This window comes from Geospiza fortis, unplaced genomic scaffold (assembly GCF_000277835.1).
Source record: "Geospiza fortis unplaced genomic scaffold, GeoFor_1.0 scaffold41, whole genome shotgun sequence".
NCBI classification, from domain to species: domain Eukaryota; kingdom Metazoa; phylum Chordata; class Aves; order Passeriformes; family Thraupidae; genus Geospiza; species Geospiza fortis.
The window spans coordinates 15,308,859-15,317,475 of record NW_005054299.1 but is presented as its reverse complement, the minus strand read 5'-3'; positions in this window follow the sequence as shown (position 1 = coordinate 15,317,475).

The window sequence follows — 8,617 nt, the reverse complement described above, 5'->3', positions numbered from 1 at the left end:
CAGCTGTTGACTGATCATCAGCTTCTGTGAAATCCAAATCTACATAAATATTTGAAGAAAACGGTACTTAAAAAAAAAAAAGAATATCAAAGTGAAACCACCATAATATACCAGGGTTTTTTGAAGACATGATATTTTTTTCCCCCAAATTTTAAGGTAAGAGTGGCAGAGTATCTGAAAAATTAGAGAAAGTGTAGTGTAACAGTGTGTGAAATTAATTCTTCTCTCTTATTGCAGCTTTGTCTGTTATAGGGGACATTTTTGGCTCCTGAGTCATTGTAAATCATTGGATGCAAATGGAATAATGTGGAAATAGCAGTGATATGTGCAACAATTCTCTGTCCTTGTGATCTTAAGTTCATTGCCTTTATTTATTTTTTCTTAGTAATCATCTTGCTGCTAGATTAAGGTTATCTTTGAGAACTCTTGCGTTCAACCCTCCATGCATAAGCAGTAAATACCCAGTTTTCTCTTCTGCTTGAGAGCGAGCAAGGAAATTTTACTGTGGAGTAATTCTTGTTGTCATTGATAGCAAATGGTTGAATGCAGACCCAGAATCTATGCTAATGAGGTAATCTGTTTCCATTTGCAATAGAATTTTATTATTCTTTGTAAACCATTTAGGAAGGAGTATGGGCTACCATTGATTAGTCTGTAATTAGTGCTCACAGGCAGTATGGTTGGAGCTGTGTTGGAGGGGAAAATTTATCAGTTTTTAAAAACTGCATGACTTGTGTACAGGAACTAAAGTGCAGACTCCAAAGTGTATGAAATTGCCATGTTTATCATCTACCTAAATGCTGCTGTGAGTTCTGCTTTATGTGCAACTGTTCCTCAAAGTGAGGCAGGAGTATCATGCATTACATTTGTAACAGATTGAACATGAGGCAATTATCATTAAGCCATTTGATGGTGAAGCTTATTCCCCAAGTCAGGAAGCTAGAAACAGGTATACCCTAACAGATTGGGAAAAGGCTTTTCAAAATGACCACATACTCTGTGCAGATGCACAGTGGAGCATCTGTGCAAGCTTTAGGCAGTCATTTATATATATTAGTGAGAGCATCAGTCCTTGTGTGACTCCTGTGGGGCATGCAAACACTGCTCAACTGTTATTTTGCTGAAAAATTTTCTTGCCAAATTTCATTGAAGTACATCATGGGGTAACATACAAATGGAGCTGAGAGGAAATGCCTACAAAGCCTGTCTGGGAGTCTGCCTTGCTGTTCTGACTTGTGTTTATTCTAGAGTTGATCTTCCATTAAGTATCAAACCTTCACAGGTTAGCTACATTTGTCTGTCTTTAAAATAGCTCCCTGTGTAGCACTAAATTTAGTCAAGCTACCTAATGTGTAATGCAGTGCCACCGACAGGGCTTGGTGATACTGTTGGTGTTTGAGCTCATTGAAGCCTCCAGCACATAAAAGGGTTTTGTGGTAGCAGTGACTGGTTGCAAGAGAAATTTGGAATGCTCCAAATTGCCCCTGTGGAAGAGGGAGAGGCAGCGTGTCCTTGGCAAGCGGGGTGTGTGTGTCCACCTGTGCCTTTGTGTGCATTTCTTGTGGTATTTGCTCACTGAGCAGTGGTGGAAAGGCAGAGGGCTGAAGGTGACGTTGCTCTGAGCCTGGCCATGTTGCCTGTCTCTGCAAATGCTGGTCTGCTGCCAGGGTGGGGGATCAACATCTGTGGCTATTCCTCTAAATTGCTGCCCTGGGCTCTTTTGAACTTGGGTCTCTAAAGTTGGATGGTTTTCTTGTCTGCCTCCTTATTCCTTGCATTTGCTGGATGCTTTTACCTTGTTTCCTATTTCATTCTCTGTTTTGTTGCTTTCCAAACAAAAAAAATAAATTCCTGTTGTAATGTTTCAGAATTGAAACTGATGTCGCAGTACTTAAAAGTTTTCAAGAATTTAAGACAGTGACCCATTGCCTCTTCCTGCATTGTAGAAAATAATCAGTTGCGTAGAACTAAAACAATGAAGTGAAATTAATCGATACCTGTTCGTTTGGAGTTCAGCTGAACCTGCAAGTTCAGGCCACAGGGGAGAAAATGAAGAATTCCCCCTCAGCCCTCATGAAGTGAGGGACAGAGGAGGATTTGGAGAAACAGTATTTGCAATTGTGAAAGACAGCTATCAGAAAAGATAATCTGCAATGTGAGATTGTAGGTTTTCAGTTTGCATCTTGTATTTAAGCCATTACTTTCACTTGAGTATCTATAGTTGAGGATATATTTGTCCTCTTCTTGTTACTGTAAACACATACTGTCTTAAAATTATGTATTGTAGTAGAGATTTGTACAATTCTAGTCTGTGTTCATAGTTTTGTATCTTGAGCATGGAAAAAACATTGATTCATACAAACTTTCCAACAGGTAAGTGATCGTTGGAAGGTGTTGTCTGTAGTGGAATATCAAAGTCAATTATGGATATTCCCAATCTATTAACCTGTATAACCTTTCCTTTCCTTTTTTGGTTTGATGAATGGTGGAATCTCTGTCACAAGCTCCCAATGTTATTGTGTATGGATGTTCCATCCTCTTTCAGAAGGATTTGCTAAATTGTTTCACCAGACAAAGAACTGCTTTATTTTTTAAACAGTATTTGTGTAGTTATTGAAGGAATAGGTCATTGCAAGCACTTTGAGTTTTTATCCTAAATATAGTAAACTTCCTGGTTACAGGAATTAGAAAAAAATTATGTTCTGCCATTTATAGATACTGATTTATTTTTATTAAATAGGTATATGGAATTTTACTTCTATAATGAGGTTTAGTTTTACTTTTAATTACTATTTTTTCTAGCCGTTTGTCCCCAACAGTAGCATTCTTAAATGTGTCGCTATATAAAGGAATCTCTTTCTTCTGCTTCTTATTTTGATTTTTTTGGTGGTAGTTTGTGTGTAGCATTTTTTTTCCCTCCATTTTTTGGGATTTTTTTTGTTTGTCTTTTTTTTTCTTTTTTTCTGTGGTGTAGAAACAGTCTGTTAAAAAAGTGTCATGTATACTTGATAGTGGTCCTTTAGAGTCTTCAGTCAGTTTGAAAGAACTGGATTTTCAGGTGGTGTATATATGGCCTATGCTTACTAATGCTAAATAATGATCTCTTCCAGCAGCTCTCACAAAGAGGGATTTGCTCTGTCCCTCTCTACTCTCTCTTGATTCTCTAATTGCTCTTGGATCCCAGGGTGACAATTTGAGTGTCAGTGTCTTCTGGATGTCACCAAGAGGAATTGGTGACTCAACTCAGGTTGGTAGCTGCTCACCAGTACAGATTAAATGGTTTGTACTCATTTTAGAGAGATGAATATATAGATGTATAGCAAGATCAGTGGGATTGATGATTGTGGAATTTTCACTGGCACTTATATTTAAGCAGAACAGGTTGTGCTGCACCTGATCAGCCTCTGAAAGTCAGCCCTGCTTTGGGCAGGAGGTGGGACATGATGGCTTTTAAAGATTTCACAAAACTTAACTGGTTTTATGCTTCTGTGATTTCTGTGCTGAGTTGTGGTGTAAGCATCTCTCCACAGCTGCATACTGCTTTCTCCTTGGAGTTATGAGGGGTCCTGAGAATGGTCCCCACAAAACTTGTTTGAATTGAAAATCTTTACAAATCTCTCCTTAGGTTGGTGTAATCTATACCTGCTTTTTCCTCTTCCCTTTGTTTCCCTAATCCCTGAAGCAGACATAGCTTTGGTGTTTGTTGACAAACATGTCAGTGAGTCTTACATTTGGAGAATGGACTAATTCCTGCCTAACCTTATGCAGGTGGTTGACTTATGAATAGTGATCACTTAAACAGCTTTCTTTTAGTGCTGAAGTTTTTGTAAAAGACTTTTTTTCCCAAGATCAGGTTTTGGGTTGTTTTTGTTACAAAATGTGTGACTGAATGTGTCTCTGTGCTGCAGAGTGACTGACTGGAGACTGCAGTGGATGCGTGAAGATTTTCACATGCTGGCTTGACTGCTGGTTTCAGCTGGGTCACAGCACAAGGGCTGCAACTCATAGTTACCCCAATTTCCCAGCTAACACCATCAGAAATTGGGGAGTTTTTTTGCATTGTATTGGTGCACGGTCAGTCTGTTCTGGTCTGACCTGAAACCTAGAGGCTCTGTTTCTGGTGTCAGTGCTAATTTCCTTTTTCACTGGTCCGAGGAGAGCAATCTTTGCTGGAAGAAACTGACCCAGTTGAGTGACTTGTTTTTCTACTACTGCATTCCTCCGGCAGTAGTGTAGTTGGTGAAAACTTTGTCAAAGACTTCAGTGGTACAATGGAAGTCCATTGCTGAGCAAGGTCACAGCATTCTGCTGTAAAGGTCAGGGCTTTTGGACTTGGAAATCAGCACTGGAGAAAGCGCCAGTTCTTGTTCCCAGAGTAGGTAGATTTCTTCTTTTCACTTACCTAGTTACCTTTATCCAGTATTTTTATCTGCAGCTGTCCACTCATCCAGCAAACACATTTTCCACTAGAAAATGCTAATTTGTAAATTTTTTTATGTATACATACTAAGTATGCTTTCATAAACAAAATTTTTCTTATCTTAGAAATATGCTTGAACAGTTTAAATCCAGTAAGTATTTGGGAAATTAATTGGTTTCTTCAAGTCATAACTAGGAGAGTTGTTGTATTTTTTGGTAATTACACAGAATGAGAAAATTTTAGGAGTAGGTGAGATCCTAGAACGAGTAATTCCTTTTTCAAAATGCATGACATGAATTCACTACAAAAATGGTCATAAACTGATTTTTTAAAATGTTTTTATAAGAATTCCAGTTAAATGTTATAGGGAGTATAGGATGGTAGGATGCTTTATTCTGCCAGTTTCTCTGTTTGCAATTAATTTAGAGTATCTTGAATATGTTATTTTAATATTACAGAAATTAAATATAATGATGGACCTAATTTAGGATTTCATTTTTCATGCCAGCATTCTAAAATATCTGCACTTAAAAAAAATCTAATTTTTTTTTTCAAAGTCAATGTTCCTGTGAAAATAAAAGCACCTTCTAAGGCCATGTACAAGTGTTAATAAATTGATAATATGTTTTTATCCTTAGCTAACAGAGTCCAGATCTCGATGACTTTTTTTTTCCCCCCAAATGTGCTTTTGGTTTTTTTTTTTAATCTGGTAGCACTACTAAGAATATAATAATTTCACTCTGAAGGAGAGTTGTACCATGTTCTTCTGGTATCCTAAAACAACTGTTTTGGCACTGCCTAGTCTATATTAATGTCTGATATTTTCGTAGGATTTATACTTTGGTTTGGGGTTATGTGCTTATATATATTTAGTTTTAGCAGATGACCACATATGTATTTATTTTGGCAATATCTTTAATCGTTCAGAAGACTTTTATCCCCAAATCCCTTAGTTTCCCAGGCAGACCTAGAACATCTGTTTGCAATTCTGTCTTGGACATTGCCAGCACAAATTAGTCTTAGAAACTCACTTCATAGCTTAAAATGTTCACAGACATTTTCAAGGTTCATGAGTTTTACAAGAACAATTAATACCAAATATACTCTAATCCAGATTTCCACCAATCCAGGTTTCCACCTAAGTTTCTTAAAAGTCATTATGAATATAAACCTGGGAGTTCCCCTTTCCAGTCACATAGGTTAGGGAATTTCTGCTGTCTCTTATTGGTTGAGACATTGCTGCTGCTCACCTTACCACAGTTTAGGATGAGGAATATAGATGAATAGTATAAGATGGTTGTGTGTGTGATTCATCCATCAGTTCCACCAGTCCTTGCCTCATCAGGCTTGTTTCTTGCCTTTTTTTGGTTTTTTTTGGCAAAAAACTGAACTCGTGGAATTTGGTTTTTTGTTTGTTTTTAAAAGAAGGCAGTGGTCAAAGCCTTAGGGATTCTTTTTATCTGTTGAAGAATGGCTTGTCTTCAACAGTGCAAAGACCTAGTATCATGATGGGATCTTTTTATCAAATTAGGTGAAAAAGTAACATTGTATGAAGTACAAAAATGTGGCCCTGTTTCAAGAAATGATTCTGTGCCAATGTCTTCCAATTTATTCTCCCAGTTTAAAGTTGGGAGACACCTGGCATATATATATGTTTATATATAATAGTATAAAGGGAAGCTTTTCAGTTTTTTGAATGTTTCTGTTGTGAAGAAATTCTACAAAATTCAGGGGTTACTGATGTGAAGCTAACACATTTTATTAATTACATGGAACTGGCATGCACTTAGCCTAACTTCAGAGAAACACTGATGCGCAACAGAGGGGACGCCACAACTCCGCCCTGCTGAGTACGGGTGTTCCAGAACATCAGAAATACCTATATAACGGCAGACTGAAAATTCAATCTGCTTTATGGAAGAAAACAAGAATTATTTTGACGTAAGAACACAGCTTAATTAAAATATGTAATTTCTCTAATTGACTGCCCTGAGCAAACATATATTCTTTAACATAACTTGTTCAGTGTGAAAGCCATCATACCAGTAGAATATACACTACATGTCCTTTTCAAAATACAGTTTACTTTTAAATTAAATAACCCAAACTGGTGTGGATCATCTCTGGGTTAGGTTTTGGACTTGGAATCTGAGTGGTTCCTTGACTAAATGGAATTTTGTTGCTCTGAAGAAATCTCATTGTCCTCAAAGGTGAATTTTGCCATGGTAACAGGAACTGCATCATACTGGGTTAAAGGTATTCCTTACCTATTTGTCATTAGTTTTATCCTTCCTGTATGGGAATGTTTTTATAATTTTTATTTTGTATTAGCAGAGTACTGGATATACATGCAGCACTTACAAATGCCTAAGTGCTTGTATTCCTCAGATAAATACTTCAGGAGTGGGACTTGTTTTTGTGTTTGACTGAACTGTGTTCCCTTTGCTACTTCTTCATGAACCCAACTGCTCTCTTTTTCAGATGGTGTATTCAGGTTTTAAGAACTCCACCAAAAGGAGAAGTCAAGTAATTTCATGTGGAGTTCTTATATTCAGCTAAAACTGTAGGTGTAATTTGGGTTCTTTTAGCTGTTTTAATAATCTCTATGAAATTAATCAGTGGCATTAATCCGCTTGCTAGCTGAGAAATACTCCCAGTTAAATACTCCTTGATTAAAATGAAGCAAACCAAAAATCCCTAATCCCAAACTACACCTGCATGTCCTTCTGTTTATGCTGACAATTTGACTTTGCTTCTTTTGGTCAGGCATTAAGAAGTGACCTTCTTGGCCAAGTATTTCCTGCACAGCCTAAGGAACCAGAGCAGCAGAGGTTGGGTGTTTTGCCTCTCAGTCTGCAAGTGACTTGGTCTTGCACCTGTCCTGTGGAGGAACATTTTCTCTGCATCTCTCATGTGCAACTTTGCTTTGTACAACTCATGCTTTCATAAGAAATACTCAAATCAGTGTTACCTTAAGTATCTGTTGCAGTCAAGTAACAACAGTGGGGACTCAACATAAGTTGCTTAAAGCTGTGGGCATGCTGCAGTGTGTTTGAGTGAAGCATGCTCAGGAGAACGTTTGGCTCTCCCTCCATTTATAATGACAAAGTAACCAAATTGGATGTAAAGTTTGACTGGAGACCAGAATTCAATCAGTACTGTAAGCTGAATGTGGGGTTTATGTTGATCCCTCTGGTACTGCACCAGCCTTTCCAATGTGCACAAGTCACTTGTGTGCACTGGCAGAGCTGTTGAAAGGGGCAGGTGCCCAAGGTGGTGAGGAGCCTCTTCTGAGTTTCACTGGGTTACTGTGGGAGTGGTGGTGGATGTTCAGAAAAGGTGATGAGTTTAAGAGTTTAACATTTTCAGGAGATACAGGAGGAAATAACAGATATGAGATGGAAAGTCACAATAGGAATAAAATGCCAATAGAGGTAGTATTTGTATGGATAAGAATATATTAATGTATGTGTGTGCTCTTAAAAAACTTTTTATTTTGCAGTCTTGATGAAAGTGAGATTTTTATAAAACAGTGTGGTTGCAGTGGATCATTTCTTCCTGCAAGTTTTTTCAGCTCATTGATTTGAGGCATGGTTGACTTCAGAAATTACCAGAGGCTCATTTTTCTCTGACATATACTGCAGGCATTTATTTTATTCTGCAAAGCAGAGCATTGCTTGTGATTATTTAACTTTTCCTGGTACCTATAAGCCATATCAGCACTGACATATATTAACAAAATCCCCAGCTCTCTCCCAGCAATTGCCTAGCACAATAAACCTTCACTTTCTTCTTTTGCAAATAAGGAATAACATATTTCTCATTTTCCTGTACTGTGCTCTGCAGAGTCTCATTCCATGGTTGTTGAACTGAAACAAATAATCTGATTTCACTCATGACCCGTTGCTAAAGCTATGGTATAATGATTAAAGGCTCATATTTCTTGCCCATGGAGAAAATGAAATTTAACTGAAGACTTATAATGATGTAAAAGTAGTACCTTCTGGAACATAAACCCCAATTTTAACTAGGTAATTGTGCAAAATCCATGGCCAATCCGCATCAATTTGTGATTTTCCTTATTAGTTTAAACCTCCTTGCTGTGTCTATGCCCATTTTAAGCTTCTTCAATACCAGTGGCAATTTTTGAAATAGAAAAGTGTGTACTGATGTATTGTCATTGGGACAAATCAGCAG